General features: G+C 41.0%; 1 protein-coding gene across 2 annotated transcripts in view; it reads left to right on the top strand.

Annotated features, from left to right (window-relative positions):
- The first annotated feature begins 12,662 nt into the window (after window positions 1-12,662).
- Window positions 12,663-21,029, top strand: part of LOC106605561 (tight junction-associated protein 1) — a 147,995-nt gene continuing 139,628 nt past the window's right edge. The window contains exon 1 of one of the 2 annotated variants that reach the window (XM_045720119.1): window positions 12,663-13,073. The gene's annotated coding sequence lies outside the window, so the exon portion shown is untranslated. The remainder of the gene's footprint in view (window positions 13,074-21,029) is intronic. The other variant, XM_045720112.1, reaches the window with a different exon arrangement.

The raw sequence follows: 21,029 nt of genomic DNA, 5'->3' as shown, positions 1-21,029 counted from the left end.
CTACCAAAGGACAGATTTCCACCAGTCTAATGTCCGTTGCTCGTGTTTCTTAGCCCAAGCAAGTCTCTTATTCTTATTGGTGTTCTGTAGTGGTTTCTTTGCAGCAATTCGACAATGAAGGCTTGTTTCACACAGTCTCATCTGAACAGTTGATGTTGAGATGTGTCTGTTACTTGAACTCCGTGAAGCATTTATTTGACCTGCAATCTGAGGCTGGTAACTCTAATGAATTTATCCTCTGCAGCAGAGGTCACTCTTGGTCTTCCTTTCCTGTGGCGGTCCTCGTGAGAGCCAGTTTCATCATACCGCTTGATGGTTTTTGCGACTGCACTTGAAGAAACTCTCAAAGTTCTGTATTGACATTTTCTGTATTGACTGACCTTCATGTCTTAAACTAATGATGGACTGTCATTTCTCTTTGCTTATTTGAGCTGTTCTTGCCATAATATGGACTTGGTCTTTTACCAAATAGGGCTATCTTCTGTATACCACCCCTACCTTGTCGAAAAGCAACTGTAACGCTTGGACGTCGTGGGTGTGGAGTCAGGCGCAGGAGGCAGAAAAATGTTTGGTACAATATAGATATACACTGCTCAAAAAAATAAAGGGAACACTAAAATAACACATCCTAGATCTGAATGAATGAAATAATCTTATTAAATACTCTTTTCTTTACATAGTTGAATGTGTTGACAACAAAATCACACAAAAAAATCAATGGAAATCCAATTTATCAACCCATGGAGGTCTGGATTTGGAGTCACACTCAAAAGTAAAGTGGAAAACCACACTACAGGCTGATCCAACTTTGATGTAATGTCCTTAAAACAAGTCAAAATGAGGCTCGGTAGTGTGTGTGGCCTCCACGTGCCTGTATGACCTCTCTACAACGCCTGGGCATGCTCCTGATGAGGTGGCGGGTGGTCTCCTGAGGGATCTCCTCCCAGACTTGGACTAAAGTATCCGCCAACTCCTGGATAGTCTGTGGTGCAACGTGGCGTTGGTGGATGGAGTGAGACATGATATCCCAGATGTGCTCAATTGGATTCAGGTCGGGGGAACGGGCGGGCCAGTCCATAGCATCAATGCCTTCCTCTTGCAGGAACTGCTGACACACTCCAGCCACATGAGGTCTAGCATTGTCTTGCATTAGGAGGAACCCAGGGCCAACCGCACCAGCATATGGTCTCACAAGGGGTCTGAGGATCTCATCTCGGTACCTAATGGCAGTCAGGCTACCTCTGGCGAGCACATGGAGGGCTGTGCGGCCCCCCAAAGAAATGCCACCCCACACCATGACTGACCCACCGCCAAACCGGTCATGCTGGAGGATGTTGCAGGCAGCAGAACGTTCTCCACGGTGTCTCCAGACTCTGTCACGTCTGTCACATGTGCTCAATGTGAACCTGCTTTCATCTGTGAAGACCACAGGGCGCCAGTGGCGAATTTGCCAATCTTGGTGTTCTCTGGCAAATGCCAAACGTCCTGCACGGTGTTGGGCTGTAAGCACAACCCCCACCTGTGGACGTCGGGCCCTCATACCACCCTCATGGAGTCTGTTTCTGACCGTTTGAGCAGACACATGTACATTTGTGGCCTGCTGGAGGTCATTTTGCAGGGCTCTGGCAGTGCTCCTCCTGCTCCTCCTTGCACAAAGGCGGAGGTAGCGGTCCTGCTGCTGGGTTGTTGCCCTCCTAGGGCCTCCTCCACGTCTCCTGATGTACTGGCCTGTCTCCTGGTAGCGCCTCCATGCTCTGGACACTACGCTGACAGACACAGCAAACCTTCTTGCCACAGCTCGCATTGATGTGCCATCCTGGATGAGCTGCACTACCTGAGCCACTTGTGTGGGTTGTAGACTCCGTCTCATGCTACCACTAGAGTGAAAGCACCGCCAGCATTCAAAAGTGACCAAAACATCAGCCAGGAAGCATAGGAACTGAGAAGTGGTCTGTGGTCTCCACCTGCAGAACCACTCCTTTATTGGGGGTGTCTTGCTAATTGCCTATAATTTCCAACCTGTTGTCTATTCCATTTGCACAACAGCATGTGAAATTTATTGTCAATCAGTGTTCCTTCCTAAGTGGACAGTTTGATTTCACAGAAGTGTGATTGACTTGGATTTACATTGTGTTGTTTAAGTGTTCCCTTTATTTTTTTGAGCAGTATATTTAATAAGTACCACAAAAGAGGAAAAAAATGCCCAAACACAACAGGGCGTAACAAATCCAAAGTCCAACACGATACACAACACGAACACAGTGAAAACACGTAACAAGCCCGCACACAGAACAGGTGGAGAGGCGGGCTTAAATAATACCACTAATTACCTAACACAACACAGGTGCAACTAATAAAGACATGACTAACAGAAAAACGAAAAGGGGATCGATGGCAGCTAGTAGGCCGGTGACGACGACCGCCGAGCTCCACCCGAACAGGGAGAGGAACTACCCTCGGCAGTAGTCGTGACAGCAACTGATTGGCTCAAACGCATTAAGAAGGAAAGAAATTCCACTTTTAACAAGGCACACCTCATGAAGCTGGTTGAGTGAATGCCAAGAGTGTGCAAAACTGTCATCAAGGCAAAGGGTGGCAACTTTGAAGAATTCACTGTTATTGTACAATATACTGTAGAAAATAGTAAAAATAAAGAAAAACCCTTAAATGAGTAGGTGTGTCCAAACTTTTGACTGGTACTGTATATATATATATATATAAATTCATTTTTTTTGTTGTTGCCTGTTTTACATGTTATTTTGACATTAATACGTAAGCCACGAACAAACATGGTCTCTTTTTTGTTTTCTTGAGTAAGGCAGCTCCAAAATGCAGGTGTTTCAGCCTAGCTCAGTGCTTTCTGTGGTGTTGGGGGAGCCAGCGGAAAATACAAAGCATACGGGTTGGTAATGTTCTCTAGTTGCGCCCGTGATTGGCTCAGTGTTCTGTCACTCAAGGGGGACACTACGTCACCGCAAAATCTACAGGGAGAGCTCGAAAATTCAAGCTGCTTGGGTGCTGCCATAGAGTTAAATTAGAAGTGCCCATCCAAGAAGGCTCAAGGTTATTGGCCACAGATAAATTGACGTCAAATCACGTTATATCTACAGTAGCTTTGATTGGACTGATCATACTTTCAAAATCTTAGCTAGCAGGCTAGCAGTCATTATCATGCATCAAGTCAACAATCTACTGGCAAATCCTTTTCACTCCTTATCATATGAAGAGAAATTATAGATAGAACGTTTCGATGCTCATCGTCCATTGGACATCAACATTACACAAGAAGTAATCACTAGCCTGCTATTCAGTGGAGTGGATATGTGGTCCCAGTCTGGGTTTAAGGATCTCTTTTCCAAGCTTAAAAGGATAAACATTCAACATTGGCCATGCTGTCAATCCCGCATGACTTTGGCCGCTAACAAAACAACTGGAAACTCGGAACTGGGAAATCTCAGACTTCAGTGAGTTCAAGACACCTGGGAACATGGAAAAAAAACGAGCTCTGACTGGAAAATACGCTTTGAACGGTCATCAAACTCGAAATTCCAAGTTTGGGAACTCAAGCCTTTTTCTAGAGCTCTGACCTGAAGATCACTAACGTCATGATTCCTAGTTGTCTTGAAAGTACCATAAATCCAGAGAATGCCAGACTTTGATGACAAAATTTGCCCATGAGGGATCACCGCGCCACATTCCTGTTCAAGTGAGCACAGCACAACAAGATGAGTCCAAAAAAGTATTGTATGCTGTTGCCTAAATTATGTAATATGCCATGGATACTGTAGTTCAGAAAGTAATACTCAGTGTATGTTGTGTAGTAAACTGTTAGTAGACCATGTGCCTCACCCTAATAATTAGGTCTCTTTTCCCCTCATAATTTAGCCTACTGTTCTGACTTGGTGGTGCATATTTAGCCTATACCCTGTTTTAGAGAAATGTCATCATCGAATATTGTAAGCGCTTTCATTGTCTGCTTATGTGCCCCTTTTATTTATTCTACGGTTCTGACTTGGTGTACAGGGAGAATACTGTAACAACGGCCCATGTTCTGAATTCTATCGCTGTCCATTTCTAAAGTGCTGAACAAATAGTTATATTGACTACGTCCGTCCTAGCTCGCTTATTGTCTTAATCGAAAATTAGACAAACTAACAAGGCTGAGTTCGCTGTATGCAGAGCTGCATCGTTTAGGCCTTTGCGTATGTAATTAAAAATATACTCATACAGTATGTTATCGCTAATGTGTTGATTGATTAATTCCAGTCAATAACTCTGGATTAAAATGGCCATGGTAACCTAGCCACCCAAAGTTCCAATATAAACCAGATTTGATCAGATTCACATTTTCTCAGAACACAAATAAATGGGCCTGTTTTAGGTTATAAATACATAGCTTAGGCTATAAAAACACGATTTTACGTTTCCCCTGGCGAAGCCTAGATGGGATTAGAGCGCATAGGCTTCTCTAGGCTACCTGCAGCTGTGGTTGGCTACAGTAGGCTACAGTTGATCAGACTTAAGCACAGACTAATTGTGCATGTTGACAAATCACAAGGAATTTTATTTTTTTTAAATGGTGGCGGTTATGAGCTTCCATATAAAACAGCTGGTTCAGTCACAATTTGCTTTTACCATATGTAATGATTGGCATGATATTGATACAAATGTAGCCTGGTTTGTTGGAAGGTAGGCCTATTGTACTTTTATATTCGTATGAGAGGGTTAATTGTACATTTTTTATAGGATAACGTGCTTTTAGCAACTGTGCTTTTGTCTTGAAGCTAAAATGTAATGAGTGCATACTATAGACGAGAAAATAAGCCCTTTAATTGTCTGCACATGCTTTGTGAATTGTTGCATTATTGAAGAGTGTAATATGGTTTGGTTGCATTATTCAATAGTGTAATATGGTTTAGAGGAAATGTTTCTGTCATTATTGAATAGTTTGTGCTTACTGGCTAGTGGCTACTATGATATTTACTATCAATTTGAGCTGTGGACCAAGAATAATGTGATGCCAGCCACAACGAAAGGTAAGGCAATTATTTAACGTGAATTAAAACGTAGAACTCTCTTTCGCCCCGCCTCAGACTCTGTCATATCTCATAGTGGGAATAAGGGCCTAGTGTAGGCTTCATATTAGAGCTGGGATGATAAACTGAAAATTAGCAATACCGATCACTTATGGCAGGCATTTTCCTGATATCGTTCATTATGATAAGTAGCCTATACTAGAGAAATGTGACGTTTGAAAGGAAATGGATTTGCTATTTTGGGTGATTGTTAATGGGAGAATTGATGGCTACAACCATCAAACCTGTAGTTTATGTTTTTTCATTTAACTAGGCAAGTCAGTTAAGAACAAATTCTTATTTTACAATGACGGCCTACCACGGCCAAACCCTCCCCTAACCCAGACGACACTGAGCCAGTTGTGCGCTGCCCTATAGGACTCCCGATCATGGCTGGTTGTGATACAGCCTGGGATCGAACCAGGGTCTGTAGTGACGCCTCTAGTACTGAGATACAGTGCCTTAGACCGCTGTGCTATTCGGGAGATAATTTTTTTAACTATGGTGCACATTAATGTTAGAAACGTATCGTTCTCGTTCTATTTCTTGTTATCGCATCAATTCAGGCAATCTCCCAGCTCTGCTTCACATAACAGTTATAGCCATAATGACTAAGGTCTACATTTTTTTAATACAATGCCAAGTCATGCTCTCTTTTAAATGGCCTCCAATGGTGTATTCGGGACTGGTACAGAATCCAATAGTTTATCAGTGTACAAAACACAAGTTGTCTAATATACTATCCCATAAATAATTAGACTTTATTTTTTTCATCTGACATTCCATGTTTCCAGCGCTAAGGTGGAAAGCGGATCTTTTTGAAATCCTTTAAATCAGAAGGGCCAGTGGCGGTTTGCATGTCTGTATGTCTGCATGTCTATGCTTGTTATTTTCACATTGAGATTTACAACCATGTTTTTCAAGGGCTGAGCAATTAAAGCAGAGAAGTGTTATTTAGGAGTTCAGCTGATAACCTCTAGCTGGTGGTTGTGTCTGACAGAAAATCTGACTTGAAAGATAGGCATGAAGGAACATAATGAGACAGGTCTCGTCAATAAACATTTCCTCTTACTGCGTTTTCATTAACTGTTCACATCTGAAGTGCAACATGAAGCCCTTCCATGTCTGCATAATGCTTAAAGACTCCTCAGTTTTTGTCAAGCGAAAATGTCAGCTGTTGTTTTCATATTAATCGCTGTATTTACAGTGGTGGAAAAAATATCCAATTGTCATACCTGATTAAAAGTAAAGATACCTTCATAGAAAATGACACATGTAAAAGTGAGTCACCCAGTAAAATACTACTTGAGTAAAAATGTAAAAGTATTTGGTTTTAAATATACTTAAGTATCATAAGTAAATGTAATTGCTATAATATACTTAAGTGTCAAAAGTAAAAGTATAAATCATTTCACATTCCTTATATTAAGCAAACCATAAGGCACTATTTTATTGTTTTTTAAATTTACAGATAGCCAGGGGTACACTCCAACACTCAGACATAATTTACAAAACAAGCATTTGTGTTTAGTGAGCTAGATCAGGGATGAACAGGGATGTTCTCTTGATAAATGTGTGAATTGGACCATTTTCCTGTCCTGCTAAGCATTCGAAATGTAATAAGTACTTTTGGGTGTCAGGGTAAATGTATGGAGTAAAAACTGCATTATTTTCTTCAGCAATGTAGTGGAGTAGAAGTGAAAGTTGTCAAAAAATATAAATAGTCAAGTAAAGTACAAATACCCCCCAAAACGATTTCAGTAGTACTTTAAAGTATTATTACTTAAGTACTTTACACCACTGAGTATTTAAATGTCACTAGATCCAAATACTGATTTCTCCAATAAAAATGTCCTAGATACTGTAGATTTTTGAATTGGTATCATCTTCTGTAGAACCAAACTCTTCCCACTAAATGTCTACCATCCATCCAATGTGTACATTATTATAAATACTGCCTCAATCAGTAGACTGCCTAGATTGGTGTGTCAGATGAGCATATTGATCTGTTGGAGAGGAATCTCTGTCACCTATCCTCCCCTTGTGGTTCTGTCTGGTAATGCTAGATATAAAGACAAGATAGTGACTTTATTTATTTGAAGGCTGCATACAACTGTTGTCTCATTTAATCCTATTAGAGATGTCCAGGAGTTACTTTCATTTATTCATTCATTTATTCATTTATTTATTTCCGCTCCTCCGCTCTCTCCACTGGCTTCCAGTTGAAGCTCGCATCCGCTACAAGACCATGGTGATTGCCTACGGAGCTGTGAAGGGAACGGCACCTCCATACCTTCAGGCTCTGATCAGGCCCTACACCCAAACAAGGGCACTGCGTTCATCCACCACTGGCCTGCTGGCCCCCCTACCTCTGAGGAAGCACAGTTCCCGCTCAGCCCAGTCAAAACTGTTCGCTGCTCTGGCACCCCAATGGTGGAACAAGCTCCCTCACGACGCCAGGACAGCGGAGTCAATCACCACCTTCCGGAGACACCTGAAACCCCACCTCTTTAAGGAATACCTAGGATAGGATAAAGTAATCCTTCTAACCCCCCCCCTTAAAAGATGTAGATGCACTATTGTAAAGTGGTTGTTCCACTGGATATCATAAGGTGAATGCACCATTTTGTAAGTCGCTCTGGATAAGAGCGTCTGCTAAATGACTTAAATGTAAATGTAAATTTACATTTACATTTTAGTCATTTACAGTAGTTACTGCATACATTTTCATACTTGTCCCCCTTGGGAATCAAACCCACTACCCTGGCATTGCAAGCACCGTGCTCTACAAACAGATACTCGGGACAACTTTCAATCACTCTTCAGTGAAATGTAATGTCTGAGAGCTCTGAAACTGCAACTCAACAATCTCTCTTAGTTTACATTGGTGAATAACACTTCAAATAGTGAGGGTTGTAAGTAGTTGTTTAGTGAGTGGCCTTGCCACCACTTAAGCGAAACAGGCATGTTGGTTTTGTGAGCAATATGACGCTCCATCAGAAGCCAACGGGGGAGAAGATCTGGCAGGCTCTATCACTCTGCCCACATTAGTGACATGAAGCTCTGCCACGCTACACTACGCCCCAGCGGAAGAGGAGCAGATTTTCCCGCTGTGGCACGAATGGGTTTTCCAGCAGCCCAGAACACTCGCCAACCAAGGAAAACAAACATAGCCTGGGGCTGAACCTGCCGGTGTGAACAGGGGAAATGGTAGCTCGCTCTCGAGGTTCAAGCTGCCTCTTCAAAAAAACATTGTACATTTTTCATCATGAGAGTATTGGAATACAAATGTTTGTACTTTTATGTGTGGCACACTAATGGAACCCTTCCTATCCAGTTAACACAAATAACCATCATTGCCTACTGCAGAATGGCTCCTAGTTTAAGATTGGGTATTATAAGTTTGATTAGAATTTGTATTCTCTTTTAAACATAAAGATAAATATATTGAAAGTGGATGTAAGAACTAAACCACCATTTTAGCAGCTTAGTGCAGGGTTTCCTTAACTCGGGCCTGTGGCCCTCCCTGGGTGCACGTTTTGGTTTTAGAAGTATGCACTACACAGCTGATTCAAATCATCAAAGCTTGATGATGAGTTAGTTGGTTATTTGAATCAGCTTGTGTTGTGCTAGGGCAAAAACCAAAACGTGCACGGGGGGACCGAATTTGCGAAACCCTGGCTTAGTATATTAAGACACAATATGCTTTTACCGTTGATGTATTCAAAAAGTTGTTGGAGTAAAAACATAAAGCCTGGATGATGGTTGCATTATACCAACACAATGGTTTCCTCTGATGTTTGTAACTCAAACGATCGAATGACCAAAATTACAGGCTGCACTGTCACCAACAGTGTGCTAAATGTGTGCAGAGCTTTGTTTTCAGTAATACTTTTACAGAGCTTTGTGAAAGGTTTTTGGGCAAGTTCTACCATCAAATTGCATATTGTATTTTGAGAAAGGATTGACCTTTTCATGCAATTCTTTTAAATATTCCTACATAAACAATAGAGCAACTACAGTCAATGAAATGTCTAATCCGCTTCTCTCTGCTGCTCAGGCCTAGGATAGATAGGGCACCCCTCCCCCACCTGTGCAGATTTGAGAGGATTAAGTTCGACAAGGAGACGCACTGGCTACAACGCTCTGGTTTGCTGGTTTTTGCATGTGTAGGGGGGAAATTATTCATGCTGACTGTGCTTTTAATTCATTAGATTTTTTTGTAGCTCCTCCACCTAAAATGCAAATAACTCTCTCCCCAGCCAGCTCCCCGTCATGATGTGAGGCTTGCTGGAGTGCTGTGCCAGTGGACTCTGACCCTTCTGGCGTGAAATGTGTTCTCTACCTTCTGTTCTCAGGTCAGCTGTCTGCTCTTCTGACAGGCAGGTAGAGCATTAGTATGCAACCTCCTGCTGGTGAACAACTTCAACCACAGCTAGCGCATTAGAATATAGAGAGATATGTAACTGCAGGAGCATTGTTTTGTTCTGTTGAGAGATGAATGCAGATTAATACATTTTCTTATTGGATATGAGAAGGATGAGAAGGTGTGGTTGACAACATTGTTTGAAACATTTCTCAACAATTACTTCTGAAAAAAGCATAAGTGGGGGGGCCTTATATAATTTACCTCCTTTAATCCTATATAATCATAATGTGATTCATAACTCAAAAACGATTTGTATTTGCCCAAATATAGCCTACGCCATTTCCAATTCCTGTGTAACAATTGAGTCAGTGTAAAAAGGTGGGGCGCCTGGAGTGAGCAATCATTGATTAAGTTAACTGAACCGTTTTTTTTGGCTCTGAGGAGTGCCCGGCTTTGCTCATGGAACCACAGATGTGTCAACTAGGATCTAAGACTGCCACCTGCTGCTCAGCCTCTCTCTGTAACACAGCCCAGAGGACCCGATGTACTCTTTTCTCCCAACGCTTTGTTCTGGCTTTCTGGCTCACTTTGTCCAAAAAACAAAGATGTCATTCATTCTGTATTACTTTAAATATTTTGGGTTTGCTCTGTGTACCCTATCTTTTTAACAAAGGATGAATTATAGTTTTGTCTTCCACTCTGGATGAATTGTTTTCGATGAATGAACACTAGTAGATCTGAACAGGTTTGTTTTCATTGACTGAGCATCCCTAATGCAAAAATAGCCTATGTTGGGCTTGCCAGAAGATACCGATCCTACCGTTATGCTTGTTTACACTGAGCTGCACTGGGGTCGGAATGCAATCATGGTTACATTAAGACACCGTGGAGCCGGTGCAAGACATGGGTCAGAAAATGTACCTTTATCCACACTGCTCCATCGAAAAGATTCAAATACTGCTAGTTTTTCCCGAAAACTGCCCTTTTCCTCCTCATGCTTGCTAGCAGTAGCCACAGCAGCCATTATAGAATGGCACATTGTGTTGAACAACAAAGAAGCTAATTGGCTGACACTGCCATTCCAAAATGGCCGCGGTGGCTACTGCTAGCTAGCATGAGGACAGGGCAGTGGTCTGGGAAAACTTGCAGTATTTCAATCTTCTCGATACATGTATCAGTGTGTGGCTAAAGGTCAAATTTGGAGTGCAGGTTTGTTATCCCATACCTGCATTGAGGTACGTTTTCCGATCCATTTCTGGCGCCGGCTCCACGGTGTCTTAATGTAACCATGATTGCATTCCGACCCCTGTGCAGCTCAGTGTAAACAACAATGACGGTAGGGTCAGTATCTTCTGGCAGATGTTGGGCAGGCCTCATTTATTTGACATCATGAAGTAGACTATTGGGCACTTTGCTGTAAACATTTAACATTTAAACATTTTAGCCTACTATTAAATGAATGCACTTCAATTGATATCAAAGATAGCACCTTTACTAATATTGTGTCTAGTACCATGACAACACGCCAGGGGAAATATATTGAGGAGCATCGAATGCATCACCAGCTTGATTTTGTTTCATTTGAGGGACCTAGGATGTTTTTGTTTGTTTTGAAGGTAATTTCCTGCAATTTTACATAGTTTAACAAAACTCTTGACATATTTTAGGTAGGCTATTTAATAATAATAATGGATAAGGAAACTGAATTCTATCCCCAAATGTTATTCCGCTACCAAAAATGTTTCATTATAATAATTTATATGAACTCCCAATTTAAATCTACATATTCTCTTTTACAAAAAGTGAATAGATCAAATTCTTTCACTCCTTGACTTTAGAAGGTTGTAGCACAGCTTTTGAATGTCATATATATCATACAGTATATATCCCCATGTGAATCAGAGTCGCTTCTTCCTCTGGCTTGACTAACCTAAAGCACCGCGGATGAATGCGTCGTTTTAGATCGGTAAAATATATGTTTTAGATCGGTAAAATATATATATAGAGTACCAGTCAAAAGTTTGGACACACTTACTTATTCAAGCGTTTTTCTTTATTTTTTGAATTTTCTACATTGTAGAATAATAGTGAAGACATCAACACTAGGAAATAACACATATGGAATCATGTAGTAACCATAGTTATATGTTATTTCATATTTCATGCCAAATGTTATTTCATAGTGTTGATGTCTTCACTATTATTCTACAATGAATAACAGTTTTTTTCCCGGCTATCAATGAGGCATCGGCCCAGAAGCGTCCCTCTTCCAGGGGGCCGGAACTGATTGAATCGGCCCGAAATCGGGTGTCGGACTTGGCCCGGAATCAAAATGAATGACTGCCCAGAATCAGCCCAGGTACATCGGGCTGTTTCCGTCTAGCGAAATTCAGCTTTGCCGGCATCTTACCAGAATCCCCCCAGAAGCAGCCCGATGCAAATTTAAATAAATGTATACAAAATTACCCGATTTAGTAATTTTAAATATTGCTATTATAAATGTTATACATACAAATTATACCAATCCACAAAAATACTACACAGGACTCTTAAAGAATGTCATTTAAATGTTAATTGTATTTTTGATCACAGAAACAATGAGAAAATATGGAAAAATAAATAATTAAATGTTAATTATATAAAGCAGCCAGTGTAATCATCTGCCAGAGTAGCCCCAATCGGCCCGAGCCCCAAGTAATACATTTGGGCCAGATAACTCTCAATGGAATTGGGCTGAGCCTCAACTAATACATTTGGGCCAGATACCTCACACCGGAATCGACCCAAGCTCAATCCCCACATCCTAGCCATAAGTAATACTGCTGAAGGCGGCCCAGACTCGGGCCACATGACGTTGGACGAGTCTGACTCTCAGCCGAGTCCCCCGACTCTCAGTCAGAATCGGCCCAGATCCACTGTGCTAGCTGGGTGGTTACCACATGATTCCATGTGTTATTTCATAGTGTTGTTGTCTTCACTATTATTCGACAACGTAGAAAATAGTACAAATAAAGAAAAACCCTTGAATGAGTAGGTGTCCAAACTTTTGACTGGTACTGTAATCATTTTTATTTGTTATTTTATCAAGGAAGGTCCCCCCCCCCCCACGAAACGTTGGCGCCCCCTAGGTTGGGAACCTCTACACTAGGCTATAAAGTGCTGCAGCTAGTGCAATTAAGTTGTAAAAAATCCACCTGCCAGTCCTTTTCCTTAATAGCCTGTTTTGAACGTCAGGACGCTCAGTACGTGGGGATTCCTAAGGATTACCCAGTGTACCCCGCGGGTAAAGATGGCGATAGAAGAGGGTAGGAGATCAACTTTATCCGGGATCAATCGTTGCTGAATGTCGGGTTGAGAGAGAATAAGCCGTTAGTTATCGATTGTGGTAGTTGCTTAATGGCTAGCCACCTATTTCACTGTCATTCGTGAGTCCAGACGACGCAACGTGAGCGAATAATCGAGTTGTGCCAGTGCACGAGCTTCCTTCCTTGCGACCGAACTGCCGAGTCCGTCCTGAGAAGAGCGGATAAAGTTTATTACGGATCTGACTCAACCCTCTGTTGACGCTGATTTTTTTTTGGTTGTTGTTGTTGATTATTTGGCGTAACAGTCGGACACTAACTAAACAGGTAAGATTGAAGTTTAACTGTCTGTTTCTAATAATGTAGACAAGCTAACGTTTTGTAGATATGATCTGTGAACAGAAGTCGATACAACCGATGAAGTGGGCCACACAGAATCGAACTCGACAATGGTTATTGACATTCGCTATCGCGTGACCGTCAATAAATCGACGATGGTATTTCTTAGCTAGCTAAATTGTTAACATTGATATCAGAGAACATATTTGACATTTTGTTTTAACTGGATATATCATTTGCAGCAGCTGTAAATCATTGAATGGGACATTGCCGCAGGTTATGTCGTGTGTAACCCAATGTCGAGAGGTGCCTGTTTGCATACCTATATAGCCTACTGTTTTTATGATTTGACCGGATCGATAAATGCACCGTTTAATGATATTGACGACTCTGAGCTTGGTGTCATGCCAGTATGTTGTCAATGCATCGCTATCTCATTTGGTAAAGTAATATGGCCTCAGATTTGCTGGCTCTGATTCGGTCAAATCGTTTGATCTAAGCACTTGTCGTTTTTCACTTTGAAGAAAACCTCATGAAATGCGAGGTCTGGAGACGATTAATTATTTTAATGTTGAAATCAGAACTTTCATGTTCATGAACGCATTTAAAAAAACAACAACATTTTATTCCGAAGAAGCAATAGAGGCACATTTGTAATAATTTTAAAGCTTCGGGATATAGGCTAATGGACAATCCTCGAAGGGCTTTAGTTTTTTTGATTCTCCTACCCGAGGTATAACAAAGCACAACCATGTTTTTCCATATAAGGTCTCCCACATATAAAACGGATGGTTGCATAAAAATATTTTGCAGTAAGTGGTTGAATTTATAAATATTAGATGTTTAGGCCCCTTACCTTTTTCAATCTTTACTAAATACATGTTTTGAGTAAAGCCAGTGTCTCTGTATGCAGATGACTCAACACTGTACACATCAGCTACAACTGAAATGACTGCAACACTTAACAAAGAGCTGCAGTTAGTTTTGGAATGGGTAGCAAGGAATACGTTAGTCCTAAATATTTCCAAAACTAAAAGCATTGTATTTGGGACAAATCATTCACTAAACCTCAACTTCATCTCGTAATGAATATTGTGGAAATTGAGCAAGTTGAGGTGACTAAACTGCTTGGAGTAACCCTGGATTGTAAACTGTCATAGTCAAAACATATTGATACAACAGTAGCTAAGATGGGGAAGATGTCCATAATAAAGCGCTGCTCTGCCTTAACATCACTATCAACAAGGCAGGTCCTACATGCCTGAGTTTTGACTACTGTTCAGTAGTGTGGTCAGGTGCCACAGAGGGACTTAAGACAATAGCAGTTGGATCAGAACAGGGTAGCACGGCTTGCCCTTAAAAGTACATGGAGAGCTAACGTTAATGACATGCATGTCAATTAGAGGTCGACCGATTATGATTTTTTCAACGCCGATACCGATTATTGGAGGGCCAAAAAAAGCCGATGCCGATGTTTTTTATGTAGATTTTTTTTTTTTACAATTTATTTATTTGTAATAATGACAATTACAACAATACTGAATGAACACTTATTTTAACTTAATATAATACATCAATAAAATCAATTTAGCCTCAAATAAATAATGAAACATGTTCAATTTGATTTAAATAATGCAAAAACAAAGTGTTGGAGAAGAAAGTAAAAGTGGTTCCTTTTAACATGAGTCTTCAATATTCCCAGGTAAGATGTTTTAGGTTGTAGTTATTATAGGAATTATTGGACTATTTCTCTCTATACGATTTGTATTTCATATACCTTTGACTATTGGATGTTCTTATAGGCACTTTAGTATTGCCAGTGTAACAGTATAGCTTCCGTCCCTCTCCTCGCTCCTACCTGGGCTCGAACCAGGAACACATCGACAACAGCCACCCTCGAAGGAGCGTTACCCATGTAGAGGAAGGGAAAAAACTACTTCAAGTCTCAGAGCGAGTGACGTTTGAAACGCTATTAGCGCGCACCTGGCTAACTAGCTAGCCATTTCACATGGGTTACACCAGCCTCATCTTGGGAGTTGATAGGCTTGAAGTCATAAACAGCGCAATGCATTGCGAAGGGCTGCTGGCAAAACTCACGAAAGTGCTGTTTGAATGAATGCTTACGAGCCTGCTGCTGCCTACCATCGCTCAGTCAGACTGCTCTATCAAACCATAGACTTAATTATAACATAATAACACACAGAAACACGAGCCTTAGGTCATTAATATGGTCGAATCCGGAAACTATCATCTCAAAAACAAAACGTTTTTCCTGTTACATTGCACAACCTTCAGTGTTATGTCATAATTACGTACAATTCTGACAAATTACCCAGAGTGTTGCATATACCCTGACTGCGTGCAATGAATGCAAAATGACACAATTTCACCTAATATTGCCTGCTAACCTGGATTTCATTTAGCTGAATATGCAGGTTTAAAAATATATACTTCTGTGTATTGATTTTAAGAAAGGCATTGATGTTTATGGTTGGAGCAACGTGTACCTAAGCGATTATATGCAACGAAGGACAGGCTAGATAAACTAGTAATATCATCAACCATGTGTAGTTAACTAGTGATTATGATTGATTGCTTTTTATAAGGTAAGTTTAATGCTAGCTAGCAACTTACCTTGGCTTCTTACTGCATTGGCGTAACCTCGTGGAGTGCAATGTAAAGCAGGTGGTTAGAGCGTTGGATTGAATCCCTGAGCTGACAAGGTAAAAATCTGTCGTTCTGCCCCAGAACAAGGCAGTTACCCACCGTTCCTAGGCCGTCATTGAAAATAAGAATGTGTTCTTAACTGACTTGCCAAGTTAAATAATGGTCAAAAAAAATAAATCACAAAAAAAAAAATACAAAAATTAGGCCAAATCGGCGTCCAAAAATACCAATCTCCGATTGTTATGAAAACTTGAAATCGGCCCTAATTAATCGGCATTCCGATTAATCGGTCGACCTCTAATGTCAATCTCTCATGGCTCAAAGTGGAAGAGGGATTGACTTCATCACTAGTTGTTTTTGTAAGTGGTATTGACACCTATGTATACCCCACAAGACATGCCACCAGAGGTCTCTTCAAGTCCAGAACAGACTAGGGGAGGTGCACAGTACTACATAGAACCATGACTACATGGAACTCTATTCCACATCAGGTAACTGATGCAAGCAGTAGAATCAGATTTAAAAAACAGGTAAAAATACACCTTATGGAACAACGGGTACTATGAAGGTACAGGCACACAAAGGTACAGGCACATTTAAATGGATACATTGTGATATTGTTGTATGGTCGTATTAAACATTTTGGAATTTTGCCTTGGCAGCAGCTAATGGGATTCCCTAATAAATACAAACTCAAACCATGAAGAAGAATGCCTGACAGGAGGGTCTCATGTAAACGAGAATCTGATATTTCTCAAATGTGGAATACGTGTACATTTTCTGCCCTACATAAACAAACAAACAACATTGGGGTATCTTAATGCTTTTTGGAAATATAGACCTGTAAACACACAGATACGATAGTCTGAAATATCAATTATTAATATTTATGATGAATGTAAACTTCACTTTTTGGTAGCTGTTCAATAGACAACTTTCCAAGTCAAATATGCTCTCATTCAGTGTTGTATGGTCCTGCCTGACAGAAATGCATAGTTACACATGTTTTTTTGATGTTGTGGCTATTGTAATCAGGTCTATGGCAAGTGGGCTCAGACTGTTATATGTTTAGCCTCTACTTGCATTTACGTTAGGGGGACCCCCTAGATTTGATTCCAAATCCAATATGGTGTCCAAAATCCAATATGGCTGCCATATTGCCATTAAATGGTGGTTTAACCTCTATGGGCTAGGTGGGACGCTAGCGTGCCACCCGTGGTGCACTCCATCAACAGCAGGTGCATTTCAAGAGCGGCAAATTTGAATCCAAATAAATGTCAAAATTCAAATTTTTCAAACATACAACTATTTTACACCCTTTGAAAGATAAACATCTCCTTAATCTAACCACGTTTTACGATTTCAAAAAGGTTTTACGGCGAAAGCATAAATTTAGAGTATGTTAGGACAGTACATTTACAAGAGTTGTGTGTAATGTTTTGTCAATTCAAAGACAGGGTCACCAAAACCATAAAACCAACTAAAATGATGCACTAACCTTTTACAATCTCCATCAGATGACACTCCTAGGACATTATGTTAGACAATGCATGCATTTTTAGTTCTATCAAGTTCATATTTATATCCAAAAACAGCGTTTTACTATGGCATTGATGTTGAGGAAATCGTTTCCCTCCAATAACCGGCAGTCAAGTCAGCACCACTAATTAAATAATTAAAATTAGAAAACATTGGTAAAATATTATATTGTCATTTAAAGAATTATAGATTTACATCTCTTGATCGCAATCAACTTGCCAGATTTAAAAATAACCTTACTGGGAAATCACACTTTGCAATAATCTGAGCACTGCGCCCAGAAAAATACGCGTTGCGATACAGACTAGACGTCATGTTGGGGAGATCTAAAATCGAAAATACTATGTAAATAATCCATTACCTTTGATTCTCTTCATCAGATGTCACTTCCAGGTACGTTGGTGATTAAATTTTTGCATCTGAGCTCTTAGAGTGTGCGGCTTTCCTTTATTTTCTAGTGTTCTACTCCGCTAGCCAGCACCTCGCTTTTAAAGGTGTGCGTTTCTTTTTTCTAGATTGTCACTTCCCGGTATCACAGGTCCATAACGAATGTAGTTTTGTTCAAAAAAGCTCATCATTTATGTCCAAAAATCTCCGTCTTGTTAGCACATGATCTAAGCCAGCCGGACTTCTCGTCATGAACGAGGGGAAAAAATATATTTACGTTTGTTCAAACATGTCAAACGTTGTATAGCATAAATCATTAGGGCCTTTTTTAACCAGAACATGAATAATATTCAAGGTGGACGAATGCATACTCTTTTATAACGTATTGGAACGAGGGTACCCAACATGAACTCGCGCCAGGTGTCTAATGGGCCATCATCGCTTCCATGGCTCTTGTTCGGTCAGATCTCCCTCCAGAAGACTCAAAACACTTTGTAAAGGCTGGTGACATCTAGTGGAAGCAATAGGAAGTGCCAAAATATTCCTCAGCCCCTGTGTTTTTCAATGGGATAGGTTTAAAGGTAATACAACACATCAGGTATCCACTTCCTGTCAGAAAATGTCTCAGGGTTTTGCCTGCCAAATGAGTTCTGTTATACTCACAGACACCATTCAAACAGTTTTAGAAACTTTAGAGTGTTTTCTATCCATATATAATAAGTATATGCATATTCTAGTTACTGGGTAGGATTAGTAACCAGATTAAATCGGGTACATTTTTTTTATCCAGCCGTGTCAATACTGCCCCCTAGCCCTAACAGGTTAATCACCGGTATATGTACACATTGTAAATGGGGTGGGGGGATTTGTGTACTGTACTTATGACCTGTACTCACGGCTATTATTGTGTACTTCAACTATGTCAGAAATCCAATATGTCCACCATATATACTCAAACACCTTTGTCTGGATATATGTATAAAAAGGCAGCAGACTGCTTGGCGTGGCAACACCAAGTATTCTAAGTCACAAGCCTCTTTAAGGATCAACAGTGTAAATGCAAAAATGATTTTATGGAGTTAGTTCATATAAGGAAATCAGTCAACTGAAATTAATTCATTATGCCCTAATCTATGGATTTCACATGATTAGGCATACAGGTACCTTAAAGGTAGAGGCGTGGATCAGAAAACCAGTCAGTATCTGGTGTGACCACCATTTGCTTCATGCAGCGCGACACAGCTCCTTCGCATAGAGTTGATCATGCTGTTGATTGTGGAATGTTGTCCCACTCCTCTTCAATGGCTGTGTGCGAAATTGCTGGAACTGGAACACACTGTCGTACACGTCGATCCAGAGGATCCCAAACATGCTCAATGGGTGACATGTCTGGTGAGTATGCAGGCCATTGAAGAACTGGGACATTTTCAGCTTCCAGGAATTGTGTACAGATCCTTGTGACATGGGGCCGTGCATTATCATGCTGAAACATGGTGATGGTGGCGGTTGACAATGGGCCTCAGGAGCTCAAATCAAATTTTATTGGTCACATACACATGGTTAGCAGATGTTAATTCGAGTGTAGTGAAATGCTTGTGCTTCTAGTTCCGACCATGCAGTAATATCTAACAAGTAATCTAACAATTTCACAACTACCTCATACACACAATTGTAAAGGAATGAATAAGAATATGTACAGTCTAGAGGTCGACCGATTATGATTTTTCAACGCCGATGCCGATTATTGGAGGACCAAAACCCGCCGATGCCGATTAATCGGCTGATTTGTACTACAGTCGTGGCCACAAGTTTTGAGAATTACAAATATTAATTTTCACAAAGTATGCTGCCTCAGTTTGTATGATGGCAATTTGCATATACCCCAGAATGTTATGAAGATTGATCAGATGAATTGCAATTAATTGCAAAGTCCCTCTTTGCCATGCAAATGAACTGAATCCCCCAAAAACATTTCCTCTGCATTTCAGCCCTGCCACAAAAGGACCAGCTGACGTCATGTCAGTGATTTTGTCAAATCAAATTTTATTTGTCACATACACATGGTTAGCAGATGTTAATGCGAGTGTAGCGAAATGCTTGTGCTTCTAGTTCCGACCATGCAGTAATATCGAACAAGTAATCTAACCTAACAATTTCACAACTACCTTATACACACAAATGTAAAGGAATGAATAAGAATATGCACATAAAAATATGAGTGAGCGATGGCCGAACGGCATAGGCAAGATGCAGTAGATGGTATAGAGTACAGTATATACATATGAGATGAGTAATGTTGGGTATCTAAACATTATATAAAGTGCCATTGTTTAAAGTGGCTAGTGATACATTTATTACATCCAATTGTTTCATTATTAAAGTGGCTAGAGATGAGTCAGTATGTTGGCAGCAGCAACTCAATGTTAGTGATGGCTGTTTAACAGTCTGATGGCCTTGAGATGGAAGCTGTTTTTCAGTGTCTCGGTCCCAGGTTTGATGCACCTGTACTGACCTCGCCTTCTGGATGATAGCGAGGTGAACAGGCAGTGGCTCGGGTGGTTGTTGTCCTTGATGATCTTTTTGGCCTTCCTGTGACCGGGTGGTGTAGGTGTCCTGGAGGGCAGGTAGTTTGCCCCTGGTGATGCGTTGTGCAGACCACACTACCCTCTGGAGAGCCTTACGTTTGTGGGCGGAGCAGTTGCAGTACCAGGCGGTGACACAGCCCGACAGGATGCTCTCGATTGTGCATCTGTAAAAGTTTGAGTGTTTTTGGTGACAAGCTGAATTTCTTCAGCCTCCTGAGGTTGAAGAGGCGCTGTTGCACCTTCTTCACCACGCTGTCTGTGTGGGGTGGACCATTTCAGTTTGTCTGTGATGTGTACGCCGAGGAACTTAAAAAAAAAAAATAATAATAAATAATAAATACTTTCCACCTCCACTACTGTCTTGTCGATGTGGATAGGGTGCTCCCTCAGCTGTTTCCTGAAGTCCACGATCATATTTGTTTTGTTGACGTTGAGTGTTGGGTTATTTTCCTGACACCACACTCCGAGGGCCCTCACCTCCTCCCAGTAGGCCGTCTCATCGTTGTTGGTAATCAAGCCTACCACTGTAGTGTCGTCTGCAAACTTGATGATTTGAGTTGGAGGCGTGCATAGCCACGCAGTCATGGGTGAACAGGGAGTACAGGAGAGGGCTGAGAATGCACCCTTGTGGGGCCCCTGTGTTGAGGATCAGCGGTGTGGAGATGTTGTTTCATATCCTCATCACCTGGGGGCGGCCCGTCAAAGTCCAGCACCCAGTTGCACAGAGCGGGGTCGAGACCCAGGGTCTCGAGCTTAATGACGAGTT

Source organism: Salmo salar, chromosome ssa01 (assembly GCF_905237065.1).
Source record: "Salmo salar chromosome ssa01, Ssal_v3.1, whole genome shotgun sequence".
NCBI lineage: Eukaryota > Metazoa > Chordata > Actinopteri > Salmoniformes > Salmonidae > Salmo > Salmo salar.
Note: the sequence above shows the minus strand (reverse complement) of the source record. Positions and strands in the feature narration are given on the sequence as shown.